Genomic DNA, 14,557 nt, shown 5'->3' on the forward strand with positions numbered 1-14,557 from the left:
ACATACAGATGCAAACACAAATTCAGAGTTTAAAAGAATACGTTTCGCATATTGTGCAAACTCTAATTTCTGGACCAGAATAAATGGATCCAGGTTCCTATCTCTCTCAGCCATACTGCTGGAAATTCTTGTGCAGGATTTTTCAGCGTAATATAACCAGCAAGGTTGTTGTGAAAGATAAGCCATTTCTTGAGCTTTTAGGAAAAGGTAGGATATAAATATAAAATGACAGTTGCTAAGTTTCAGGCAGTCTTATTCAAATGTCACTGAAAGCATCTGTAAGACTCAATTTTCCACAGGGGTAGATTATTTGGAAAGAAGGCATTCTTCGTCAGTGACCCCTACATGTCAAAATCAGAATTGATGCAGAGGAAATCTGATGCTAATTAGCTACGAGGCATAGCATATAAAATGCCTTTTTCAAGATAGAGTTTGGAGAAGCAATGCAACAAATGGAATTTTAATGTAGCCATAGAAGGTAGAAGTTCAGGTTTTAACTCAGCCATGACCTTCACTGTACAGCGTTCCCCACTCTGGTATCCTCCAGGAGGACATGGAAATGCAGCTCCATAAATTACCTTCCAGAGAATTGATGGTCATGCTGCCTAGGAATCTTAGAAGTCACAGGTGCCAAACTGAGCCCTGCAATTAACGCAAATGAAGACAATCGGTTGACCCAGCTATTGTATTAATCTAAATGAAGAAGAGACAGCATGATTTTTGGCTGGAGCGAGGTCCCCAAGGACATTACCTTTGTTGTTTCCAGGCTCTTTGCTTCCTCAATGTTTTTAGATCACTTTAAAGAGAGAGCCAGTTGGTGTACTGGTTAAGGCATCATCTAAAAACCAGGAGGCTAGGAGATCATGAGTTCTAGTCCCACTTTAGATACAAAGCCAGCTGGGTAATCTTGGGCCAGTCATACTGTTTTATCCCTGGGAGGGAAGCAATGCCAAATCATGTCTAAAATTTTGTCAAAAAAATTATAGGAACTTGTCCAGGCAGTTTCCAGGAGGCAACACTGACTTGAAGACAGCACGTGTATATATACATATATAAATACATAGTTTTTTAAAAACCATAGGCCCTAGCATCTTCCTCATTGACCGGAAATGCTTGTCTCTATCACTCCCCTTTTGTGAGAAAGCTAGACTCCTACGAATAAGGTGTCCACTTAAGTTTTAAAGTCCAGTTCGCTGAATTTTACGTTCACATAAAGCCTCTATCTTTATCACAAGTTCAAGATTTTGCTCCAAAGATCTACAAAAGTGTAAGCGCCTTCTAGTTTAAAAAAATTCAGCCTTTAGTAAGGCAAAATTCTACATTTCATCATACTCTAATATTGTATGCCTTCCTCCACTCCATTATTCTTACTTTTTACAAAAATTTAATCAAGGACTGAAAGCAGTAAATAATACACAGAACATTAATACGTAATGTATTTTAGAGGCTTTATGTCTATTTTTATGCTATTTTTAGTTTATTCATTTACTTAGCTATATGGATACACATATTTTGCTGTCTTTTTTCCCCCCTATTTTTTAACTGGCAACTGACCATGATAACATTCCGTTCTATTCCATTCTGTTGTCTGTCAAATAAATCCCATAAACGTTCTTTGAATAAAAAACCCAGTGAATTGCTGCAGCCCAGGGTTATTTTTGGAAGTGTCCAAGGGGGAAACCCCAAAGATAAGCTGCTAAAAGAGAATCCAAAGAAGTTAGAAGAAGTGGTAGGAAGCCATTTTACCACCTAATTTTCTGATAAAAAGGATTTTCAGGGACTGACTATATGATTACCATAGTAGCCATTTTGTGAGAGTGCCCACAGCTGACTCTCAAAACTCCCTGTGAACCTTTATCTTCCTTCGATCTAGATCAATCTTTGTCAGCTTGGTTCTTTCTGGATCTGTGAGGCTGCACAGCCCCTTACCCACAACCATTACATAAACATGTATGATGGAATTTGCCATTAAAAAAGGGAAGCCCAGTGCTACAGAAAACCAACCTCATGCATTCTGTCCTCATGTGGGTGCTCTTCTACATCCACCCACACTATTTTTCTAAACAGTCTATGTAGCAGACAGTCTTTTTGTACATTCAATAGAGACCACTCCAGAGAAAAATGCATAAACAGATTTCATATAGATTCAGGTATGAGCTCCCGTGCTCCATTTTTGTGCTTAAACAGAAGCAGGAGAACATCTTGTACATCTTTGACTTCTTGGAAGAATGAAGATTGCTATGATAATGGTGGTAGAGCATCCATGGAGATTATAAGGTACTGTCTAGAGAATATTAATACCATATAGATGTCAGAATGGTGAGAAGTGTTGCAAGTTGAGAGTCAGTTTGTGTGTGGGGCTGAGAGGGAAGAAGTTGAATGGATGGTGAGTGCTTTTTAATCTATATCTTTTATACAGATACTTTTATCTGAGCTGTGAACGTGAGAATGACGAAAGATGGAAGCAAAGGGAGGTCTTTTTGTATCTCCTTATTCTCATTTATTTATCCATTGATTTTATTGCAATGCATTTGTTAAGAGTTATTGTTAGAGTTGTACAGCATACAAAATTCATAGATGATGATGATGATGATGATGATGATGATGATGATGATGATGATGATGATGATGATACAGTCCAGATATCGTATGCACAACCTTTTCTAATTTAGTTCCTTTATTTTCTGTTCTAAAGCAGAAACTAGAATACATTCTATTCACATTCTTTTTTCAGTCGTGGGGTAAAAGAAACTGAAGGGGATCCAAATTCTTCCAACCCCAAACATTTTTATCAAGTGATGGATTCTGTCGTTACTTGTTTGAAAATCCTAAATGACTTGTCGGCAGTTTCTCCAACACTTTGTAGCTGAGCAGTAGCCATATTAGCCTTTACGACTACTTATTTGCAATAGACTGGTATATTTAATGCAATCTAAATTTTTTGTGGGCAATAATTTATTTTATTGGACTTGAAGATTATTATCTCAAAAGTATCTCCATCTATTTATGGTGGTGGAAAAAAGTTCCAGCCTTTTTAAACCACTGGTGTAGTTGTTGATGCAAAAAATCTCTGGAGCACCAGATGGTGTCTGATTGCAGCCTAATCTGTCCTTGAGAATGAAATCGAAATGCAAGGAAGACATTTTCCATCTGTTTTGTCCTCCTGGTCTTCCTTAACCAGACGTAAAAAGAGCTAGGTCTTGGATCATTCGTACTCTACTAGCACCATCTTGTAGCTGCAGAGTGGGCATTAGCAAAAAAATTTGCATTTTCGAGGATTAGAGGACCTTTAAGGGGCAAAAAAATACTCTTTTTTATTAAAAAGTTTTATAAAGTTTTTACAAATATTTCCCCTGGGGGGGGTGGAGGGAGAAGGAGGGGGAAAAAACCACTCTTTTAAGCCTGGATGGCATCTATAATTAGGTCCTAAAGTCCCTGACCCTCTCTTGAAAATAGTGCAACCCTCAGTATGCGGTACAAAGCCTGCTGTGACCTTGATATCATAGCAACAGAATAGACAGACAGAATAACAGAGCTGGAAGGGACCTTGTAGGTCATCTAGTCCATCCCCCTCACCCAAGGAGACCCTACACGATATCTGACAGATGGCAGTCCAGCCTCTTCTTCAAAGCTTCCAGTGATGAAGCTCCCACAACTTCTGAAGGCAAGCTGTTCCATTGGTTGATTGTTCTCACTGTCAGAAAATTCCTCCTTATTTCTGGGTTGAATCGCTTCTTGATCAGTTTCCATCCATTATTCCTTGTCTGGCCTTCAGGTGCTTTGGAAAATAGGTTGTCCCACTCCTGTCTGTGATAGCCCCTCAAATATTGGAACACTGCTATCATGTCTCCCCTGGTCCTTCTCTTCACTAGACTAGCCATGCCCAGTTCCTGTAACCATTCTTCTTGATTGCTCTTGTCTGCCATTTTTCTTTTTTATAGTGTGGTGACCAAAACCTGAAGTAGTATTCTAGGTGTAGTCTTATTAAGGCTTTATAGAGTAGTATTAGTACCTCACGTTATCTTGATTGAATCTTTCTGTTAATGTGACTTAGGATGGCATTGACTTTTTTGGCTGCTGCTGTACACTGTTGGCTCATATTTAATTGGTTGTTCCCTAACACTTCAAGATCCTTCTCATAGTTATTGCTAATAATTTTGGTTTCACCCAGTCTATATATGTACTTTTGGTTTTTCTTCCCTAAGTGTAAGACTTCATTTTTCTTTACATTGATTTTCATTTTGTTAGTTAGGGCTTGGTATTCAAGTCTGTCAAGATCCACCTGGATCTTGAGCTTATCGTCTAAGGTGTTGGCTATTCCTGCCAGCTTAGTATCATTTGCAAATTTGATAAGTTCCCCTTATCTAAATTGTTTATGAAGATATTGAAGACAGTGGTTGCACACTTTTATAAAGTGGAGTCATTATTGAAATAAGAGTATAGGTATATAGTGCTCTTAGCTGGGGTTAAAGGCCAAATTTATATATAACACTAATCTGTATTCTAAAGTTTATTCATGTCTACAAAATAAATACTGAAGAAATTATGTTTTAGAAGGATGTTTGCATCTGGCCATTATTTCTAATAATGATGGAGATTCAGTTTTTGCTACACAAAGGCACAATATGCACCAACTATCATGGGAAGTGACAGAAATTTGTACTAGAAGTTGCTAGTCTATGCCTTGGTCTCTTAACCTATGGAATGATATCTTCTATATCACTTGGCTCTCCTGTATATCTCTTTTTGTCGTCTTCTCTTCCTAGGGAAGAAGTGGGTATCCCAGACCAATTGGTATAAACCTATTGGCATCTTTAGCACATGGAAGGTAAGGCAGGTATGTGGCTATCTGCGGATTCTGTTCATCTAAGATGAGCTGTTTATCCCATTTTGTTTTTTTGTTTTTTTTTTGCAAAAATTTTTTATTTTTCCATAATAATTCCCACAATTTGACCAGTGTACAATACAATCACTTATCCAACAATCAGTCCTATACTCAAATTATACTCAGTCAGGGCTGCTCGACTGCCACTCCCCCCTTTAATCCTTTCTTCCCTTCTCATCCTTCTTAAACTTCCCCCACCACCTTCTCCTCGCTTTCCTACTAACCCTCCTCTTTCCCACTTCTCACTACCATCCTTTCTAACCCTCTATCTTCTCCTTCTCCTCCTCCTCCTATCCTTTCTTCTCCTCCTTCTTTCCTCCCTACCCACCTACCTACCTACTTTCTTCCTTCTTTACTCCTCTTTCCTTACCCTTTCCTTCGGGAGTGTTTGCCGAGCAGTCCAGACATTACACCATTCCAACTTGTTTAATTCTACCATTATTCCTGTACAATGGCAACCAATCAATTTATAGTCTTCCCTTCCCGCCTCCTTCCCCGAGACTTCCCAGAACAGAATACAGGGTATTGTAACTAACAAACATAATCTAAAATATAACATAAAACATATTCCATTTCACACCATCACACTATCAATTCCCTTCTTTCTTAAACTAATACATAATAATTCCTAACTTCACTCAAAAACTAATTGATATTTTTTAATCTGATACTTATTTTGAATATAATCAATCCACTTCCTCCATTCCAATATATATTTTTCTTGTGTACAGTCTTTCAAGTAGGCAGAAATTTTTGCCATTTCTGCTAAATTTGATACTTTACTAATCCATTCTCCAATTGTAGGTAAGTCTTCTTTCTTCCAATGTTTATCCCATTTTGAATAACTTTATACTCAATCCTGCAAAGCAGCAAATTCTCATATTGGAATTACTCTTCTGCCTAAATCTACTTACAGAGTTAACTTCTAGACTAATCATCTTCTTTTTAAAAAACATCATCTTCATCCTCATGGTTTCACAAAAAAAATAGCCAGTTCTTGTTTGACCTGTAATCATCTCCTCAATAATTCACTGTAATGTATTCTATGTGGAACTGTTCTTGAAGACTGTTCTGAGGCTTCAGTTTGCCCAGAATGCGGCTATAATTGCTTTGAGCAGAACCACTTGGTTAAATCAAATTATTGTGATTGGTAACCAGAGTTAGGGATGTAATTCCAGGCTCAATTTGTAGAGCTGGATTTGACCTTTAAAAATCTAAGCAGCCTGTGGATCGGAATTTCAATTATCTCCCATACTGTGAGTCTTTTGAAAACTTTTCTGGATGAAAAACGTTTCTTTGTACTCTCCAGTTGTTAAAAGTACAACAAGTAAAGGGACACAAAAGACTTTTTAAAAAGTCAGGTACAGGTCTAGGAAATGGAAAACCTCTGTAAATACTCCCCACAGAGTTTTTAGATAGATAGCTTACAGATGTCATTAAGATCTGTCTCATCATTCAGTGTTAATATGCCATTGCTTTATTTTACTTTTATTTACTTTTAAAATATTCTCTCCTACTACGAATCTAGAATGCCTTATAAAAAATGATAAGCAAATCAATAACCTTTGCTCTGTGCTGTCTTGCTTTCTCGTTGGTCATTTGAACTTTGAAACAAAATGTGTAAAACAGTCAACTTTTGAAGTTGTTGAAATATTTTGTTTTATGTACACACACACAGTATACATTTAAGAATTTCAGAATAAACGTTAAACACAGAAATGGTATATCAGAATATTGATAATTGTTGGGCTCCAAGGTGGTTTTTCCTATCCTCTATTCAGTCTCTCTTTTTCTCGGAAGAAAGAAAGATTAGTCAATTTGTTGAGCTTACCATTAAACAAATCTTTTCCTGAAATGATTTTTTTCCAAAGTTGAAGCGTCTCTTTCACTTAGCCTTTATTTCCAAACTATAAGCTTACAGGACAGGTAGACCTCAACTTACGAGTGGTCACTTAGCGATTATTCAAAGTTACAACATACCCTCTCCCAGTGGTAGGATTCAACCAGTTCGCACCACTTCGGGAGAACCGGTTGTTAACTTTCTGAGCAGTTTGGCAAATTGGTTGTTGGAAGAAATCATTAGGGCAGAGAACCGGTTGTTAAATTACTTGAATCCCACCACTGCCCTCTCCCCAAAGCTACATAAGTTTCAGCGTCACCCCTCCCCCACAGTCATGTGACTGTATTTTGGGAGCTTGGCAACTGGTTACATTTGCAGCTGTTTACACTGCCCCTCAATCATGTGATTGTGATTTATGATGGTTTTGCCAGAAACTGGTGTTTATTTCTGGTATCTGGCAAAAGCCAGCCCATTACAAAAAATGGGCTTGCTTAACAACCCAGCATTCACTCAATGACCATTGTCATTACTGTGTTCACTTAACAACCACTGCTACAAAAAAGGTGTAAAATTGAGTTGGTCATGTGATGACCCACTTAATGACCATCGAGACTTGCATCTGTAATTGCTATGCTCACACACACACGCAGTATACATTTAAGAATTTCAGAATAAACGTTAAACACAGAAATGGTATATCAGAATATTAATAATTGTTGGGCTCCAAGGTGGTTTTTCCTATCCTCTATTCAGTCTCTCTTTTTCTCAGAAGAAAGAAAGATTAGTCAATTTGTTGAGCTTACCATTAAACAAATCTTTTCCTGAAATGATTTTTTTCTTTCACTTAGCCTTTATTTCCAAACTATAAGCTTACAGGACAGGTAGACCTCAACTTACGAGTGGTCACTTAGTGATTATTCAAAGTTACAACATACCCTCTCCCAGTGGTAGGATTCAACCAGTTCGCACCACTTCGGGAGAACCGGTTGTTAACTTTCTGAGCAGTTTGGCAAATTGGTTGTTGGAAGAAATCATTAGGGCAGAGAACCGGTTGTTAAATTACTTGAATCCCACCACTGCCCTCTCCCCAAAGCTACATAAGTTTCAGCGTCACCCCTCCCCCACAGTCATGTGACTGTATTTTGGGACCTTAGCAACTGGTTACATTTGCAGCTGTTTACACTGCCCCTCAATCATGTGATTGTGATTTATGATGGTTTTGCCAGAAACTGGTGTTTATTTCTGGTATCTGGCAAAAGCCAGCCCATTACAAAAAATGGGCTTGCTTAACAACCCAGCATTCACTTAATGACCATTGTCATTACTGTGTTCATTTAACAACCACTGCTACAAAAAAGGTGTAAAATTGAGTTGGTCATGTGATGACCCACTTAATGACCATCGAGACTTGCATCTGTAATTGCTATGCTCACATGCGCGCGCGCGCACACACACACACACACACACACACACACACACACACATTGTAAATGAAATGGAAATAAATTAATTTAGGCCAATTTTCCAACTGTTCTCCATTTACTTGTTATTTGGAGTATTGCTAAGAAGTGTAAGGTGGAGCAAATAGCTTAGGATCCAGTCAGTTCCATTCATTTGGGGGGAACTTTACAAGATTAGAAACCCACTCTTGCAAATAATAAGAGTTGTAGAAGCCATCATGAAATAGAATGAAAAACTGGATTTTCCTCTACAAGTTTGCAGAGTGATATGCTTCCTGTCTTTGGCCCAAGGATGTTTTTCTGAGAAATGATAAGATGGTTCCATGAGCAAATATAATCACATGTCATTTTCATTCCATCCTTTCTCAGCCATCATCATCTTTTTCCTTTCTGCATCTGAAACAACTCAGCCAATTCTGGCCCTGGAGATCCGGCTTTTGGTTAAACTTGGACTGCAGAGATTCTGCATTGATAGAATAGAATAGAATAGAATAGAATAGAATAGAATAGAATTTTTTATTGGCCAAGTGTGATTGGACACACAAGGAATTTGTCTTGGTGCATATGCTCTCAGTGTACATAAAAGAAAAGATACGTTCATTGATGGATGGCAATGTATAAATACTTTTTGATCCTAAAAAAGTAAACAGAAATGGTCATTTTTAACTATTACAGTTCAGATAACTAACTTAATGTGCTGGAATGTCAGGGAGACTCGGGGATAGAGGAGGTAAAAATACATAATTTTGGATTTAATCGCTGTGTGTTAGTCCTATTGCAGCACTTATAAACTTGACATTACAATTGTTCTCTCAAAGTGGTTGGATTAATGTTTGCTTAAATAAGAATCATTTTTGCATATACTGCGGTTGAATTGTTCTCCTCTTGCGAAAATATCAGTTTTAAAAAAACAACTATTTTTAAGTCTTTGGAACCGAATCTCATTTAATGGGATCTTTTTCTTCCCAATGCATGTATTTCAGTTTTATTTTATTTTTTTCTTTCATCTTAATACCACAACCATGGCGACTCTTGTAAGGCAACGGGAAAAATCAATAACAAATATAATGGTCTTTCAGCGAAATTGCTGCAATAACTTTTGTTAGTGTGTGCGTGCTGGAAGGGAGGGAAAAGCATTAATGAAGATTTAATGACAAATCCTGCATGCCCCAGGTCTGAATGTTGTGTTAATTTCTAATTTCAAATATTCCTAAAATGTTATAGAGATTCTTGATTTCTAATATGAAAACATTGGGACTCTACTGTCCACAGTACTGCAGTTTATTTTGCAAATGGTCAGTACCTTACACATGCAATAAGGATTAGAATTAGGACTGGACCCAGAGAATTAATTTTAAAAGATGAAGGTACACATAATCTACACATATATGCTTTCCTACATATATGTATTTAATTGTAACAAACAGCAATACTGAAATATGTCAATTTGGAATTTTTACTATTCCATCCTGATTTCTGTAATGAAAGAAGAGGAAACGCTGGTTATATATACATACATACATACATACATGCATACATACATACATACATACATTCCTAAATCTAAAAAAATTATGAAAAGATCAGTTTTATTCCCATAGAGAACACTGAAAGCTATCTAGATGTAGCTTCCAGAGGGAAGTCTCAAAGGCACTTTTGTTCCCCCCTCAAAAGGCAACTGGCCTGCTTTTTCCCTGACGAAGAACAAAACATTTCACTTCTCATCCAAGAAGCTTCATCAGTTGTGATAGCGGGAGGGGGATAGAAAAGTACTGACAGTTGAGACTGGATGATGGGGGATGTGAAGGATTTCTTTGCAGTCATCTAGTTGCTAGCACACTCCCTGAGAGCTCTTGAGGCCACTTGAGGGTTTATCTTTGCCCTCAGAGTCAGAGGTGGTATTCAGCTAGTTCAGATTGGTTCAGACAAACCGGTAGCGGAAATCTCAGGTGGGTCCACCCCCCCGCCCCGGCTCTATGCTGTCCTATTTAGGCATGTTTTTTAGGCTGGGCGAACCGGTAGGTAAATTATGTGAATCCCACCTCTGCTCAGGGTCACCTGAATCAGAGTGCAACTGGTTGTGAAATCTTCTTGAAACCAATGCAAAGGCTGCATTGCAGACTGAAGATAGGTGCTGTCTTATCCCTTCCCCTCTGTTGAGAGAAGGCTGCTCATAAATGGCCTCTGTACCCTTCTTTCAAACCAATGATCCTCTTTCCAGAGGAAGGAACGGACTGAAGGCAGCATCACTCCAACAGTTATGGAAGATCTCAAGTCCTCTCCCTGTCTGGAGAGGAATAACCAAAGAGCCCATTGCCTGCTCTTCATCCCACAGCAATCATCAGCTCTGATGACTGCTGATAGAATGAAGAGCTGATTGATTGCTGTGGAATGAAGAGCAGAATTGGATCCACACATTTCACAGCGGGTGAGTTTCCTTTAATCCTTAGTGAGGGAATGTTTAACAAGTTTAAGAATTTTTTTTTTTAAAAAGTTCGTAGTAGATAGCAAAAGAATGAGGCTCATTGATGTTTTGAAGAATCTTGGAAGAAAGGACAAAAAAATGAAAAATCAAGGTATTACATTATTTGAATGGACTAAAGCTTAAGATTGTTAAACATAAAATAAAGGAATATAAAGTTGATTTATCTGATTAAGGTTAAAATAGATATGTTATTATTTCTGGCAACAGTTAATAAATTTGCTGGCAACGGAATTGAAATGACAATGCTTTATGGATTTGTTTACAGGTAAGAGATGGGATACGGGAAGAAGAAATTTTGTATTTTAAGAGGAAGTGATAAATTACTAAAATTGTTTATACTTATAATGAAAGTGAGAAGTCATTTCTTTATATCCTTTTTCTTTTTCTTTACTAAATTCCTAATTTGCTTTCTATTTCTTTTTTTCTTCTTTGCATCTTCTGCTCTTTATTCTTCTGTCTTTCCTAGTCTAATTTTTACTGTTGTAATTATAATCTTTAATAAAATTGCTATGTAGCAAGCTAACAAGATACTTCTGTAAATAAAACATTTAGACCTAGATCTTGGCTTGGTTCACACATTGTACTATTCATGATTTTTTTTGGCTTTCATTTTACATGTTGCGCGAATCTCAAATAGTTATTTATAAATCAGGCTTTATGTCATTGCATATTATATAAGCTAGCCTATCGTGATTTATTTATTTTTTTTAAAACCATTGCATGGGGTAATATGACTGAAGATGGTTTCACAAATGGAGTAGTCCATTGGAATCAACTGAATTATTGCTGGTTTCAGTAGATCTGCTCCAGAGGTGGGTTTCAGCAGGTTCTGACCAGTTCTGGAGAACCGGTAGTGGAAATTTTGAGTAGTTCGAAGAACCGGTAGTAAAAATTCTGATTGGCCCGGCCCCATTTATTCTCTGCCTCCCACGTCCCAGCTGATCAGGACGAAATGGGGATTTTTGCAGTAACCTTCCCCTGTCATGCCCACCAAGCCACGGCCACCAAGCCATGCCACACCTACTAAGCCACACCCACAGAACCGGTAGTTAAAAAATTTGAAACCCACCACTGATCTGTTCTCATTATGCTTGCTTAGATCCAAACCTTTAAACTTACACATAGAAAAATTAATGACTTACTGAAGTTATCTGTTTGCAAAATAATCAAGGAAGATTACCTTCTTCAATAAGATTTCATCTGCGAAGGGCAGTGGAATGTTGTTTTGTTTTGTCTAGAGTAAATTCAGAATATTTTTGAAACTCACAAAAAACAGTCAGCGATGCCCAAATACATATAACCTTTTTCAGTGCTGTTGGGATGGTGTCATGTTACTTGAAGTGACATGCACTGATTACGGTGAGAAAGTCTGTGTTAAGTTTCAGTAGGAAAATAATCTGAATCCAGTGGTGGGATTCAGCCAGTTCACACCTATTCGGGAGAACCGGTTGTTAACTTTCTAAGCACTTCGGAGAACCGGTTATTGGAAGAAATCTTATTTTGTTTCTTTTCCACTTTACAGGGCTAATCCTGTAAGAAAGGCAGGAAAGAAACATTCTGTTGTTGTTTCTAGCCTAATCTTTATTGCCCTGCTTACAGAAACTGCCTCTCTGGTTAACCCTTATTACATTGTAATAGCTAAGACAAAGCGCCCATCGACATGAGTGACGTTGAGTTGGCCATGCCCACACAGTCACATGACCACCAAGCCACGCCTACCCAGCTGTTCATTAGGGCAGAGAACCGGTTGTTAAATTATTTGAATCCCACCACTGTCTGAATCCCTATGCTTTCTTCTGAATGGATTTTCTCCATTGTTTAATAATTAATATTTAATTTTATCTCGGTTGACACACTTCACAGAGAATTGGAGCAAGCCCATAGTATCTCTAGCTGTGTTTCAAAAGCACTGAACTGCATTATGCCACTGTACTTATACATGTACAGATACACACAAAGATGTTCAGTGATAAGTGAGTATTGTGTATGTTTGCAAAACAAAATCAGGGTTGGAGAATAGTTGAGTGGCTGAATGAACACTTTTCATTCAAATTTGTCTGGATGGAACTCTGAACAATAGTAATCTTGTTCCAAATGATACCAGGATTCCAGCTCATGTTGAGCCAGATTATTACTTTGGGATTATTCGATATCCGCCTTTAAAACAACCGGTGGCTTAGCAGGACCCGTGCACCAGCTTGTTCTGTAAATCCTTACCTGTTTATATGAACAAATAATTGGCCTAAAAATGTTCAGGATCATTCAAGCTGGATTTCATAAGCATTTTCTAAAGAGATGTCTGGGATCTGCTTGTAGCGCATTTTCCTAGCTGGGCACCAGTTTTGAGTAGCTCATGAGTACTACAAAAATATTCCCGTTGACTTTTGCAGGTTAAATGGCTGTAACACATAATGCAATGCAAAACAAAAGAGTTGCTTTGTGAAACGTGAAATCTGAGATAAGATCTCAGGATAGGATGTTGTCAAGTTATTTGTCACTCAGCCCAATAATATATTTAGTCTGGTCAGTTGTAGTTATCTAAAATCTCCAGCTGGCATCTTTCCTCATCACTAGCCACTTGATCCTTGTAGACAGGAGAGACCAGGGATAGAATTGGTGATTTCTTTTAAATAGTTGGAACCCTTAGTCATACATTTCAGTTACTAATGTGTTTAGATTTTGCCTTTTTATTCTTCCATGGATTAGCATCCTGCAAATAAAAGAGCTATTTATTTAGCAAAATATTGAGGAGTCCTGAGGTATCCAAAGGATTGGCTTTTCTTATATGAACCTGTCAGAAAATCAAGGTATGGATCTGAGCTTTTTAGTCAACTGTAGGTATCATACCTAAACAAGGTAACCATCACAGGTAGCTAGTTTAGAGAACAATGTGCAGCTACAGACTTTTTTTTTTCCATATCTCTTTGTGTTTCCAGTTGGAAGAGAGAAAGAGTGTTAAAGGAAAGTTTCTGATTGTATATATATATTTTTTCCCTATATTCAAGCAGATACATGTATAGTCCCCATGTAGAGTTATACACTATAGATAAATATGAATGAGGTAAATTGATTCTTAGGGGTATTGCTGTATGCATTTGGGCAAATACAGGTGCCAGGTTTCTGTGGTTTTGCTTTTAGACTCTTCCAGACATTCTCATTATTATTATTTTTAAGCATTTGGTTAAGATTGATTTATTTACTTTGTCAAGTTTTAAATTTTATTTAGGGATAGCTTTTATTGGTTCAGCTTAATTTTGTTTTTAAGCTACCTTTCCCAATAAACTTATGCCATTATTTGCAGCATTTACAACATTAGTATATTTTATTCTTCAATTCTATTCTCTGATAATTCATTTATTTTTGTCTGCTTTGAAAACACCATACCCTTGAAAAATCAGGCAAAAGAATCTATCTGGCACCTAATCATAAACTGGATTTTAAGTGAAATCCTCCAGCATGGGGCCCTCTGAAAAATATAATTTCTTTTCCTGTTCGTCTCCCAACTGGCATGGTTAACAAAGTTTAGCAAACCTGGGGATCACAAAGTTAGATAAGGATGCTGTCTGTGAAACCATCTAGATATTTATTCATCCTCTTTTCTTATTTATTACCTGGATCTGATTAATCAGATTGCCTTTAAGATATTGCTTATAGGTAAAGGTTCCCCTTGCACATATATGCTATTCGTTATATACTGCTTATAGGTGTCATTAAAAATGTGCAAGACAAGTAGAATCACAGAAGATCTTATCTACTACCTACAACTTGGCCAAGAACCATTGGAAAGGATAATTGAGTGTAGGAAATGGTGTGGTAATACAAACTTAGTTTTTTTTCAAAGGTGAATCATCCTTGGCCTGTTGTAGAAGTTCTGCCACCTACTCTGC

General features: G+C 37.4%; 1 protein-coding gene across 5 annotated transcripts in view; it reads left to right on the plus strand.

Annotated features, from left to right (window-relative positions):
- KCNS1 (potassium voltage-gated channel modifier subfamily S member 1) overlaps positions 1-14,557 on the plus strand; it is a 34,596-nt gene that overhangs the window by 1,758 nt on the left and 18,281 nt on the right. The window contains exons 2-3 of one of the 5 annotated variants that reach the window (XM_058176374.1): positions 2,188-2,277; positions 4,767-4,837. The exons of 2 other annotated variants lie outside the window; for them this stretch is intronic. The gene's annotated coding sequence lies outside the window, so the exon portion shown is untranslated. The remainder of the gene's footprint in view (positions 1-2,187; positions 2,278-4,766; positions 4,838-14,557) is intronic. 2 more of the 5 variants (XM_058176375.1, XM_058176376.1) reach the window with 2 other exon arrangements.

Source organism: Ahaetulla prasina, chromosome 3 (assembly GCF_028640845.1).
Source record: "Ahaetulla prasina isolate Xishuangbanna chromosome 3, ASM2864084v1, whole genome shotgun sequence".
NCBI lineage: Eukaryota > Metazoa > Chordata > Lepidosauria > Squamata > Colubridae > Ahaetulla > Ahaetulla prasina.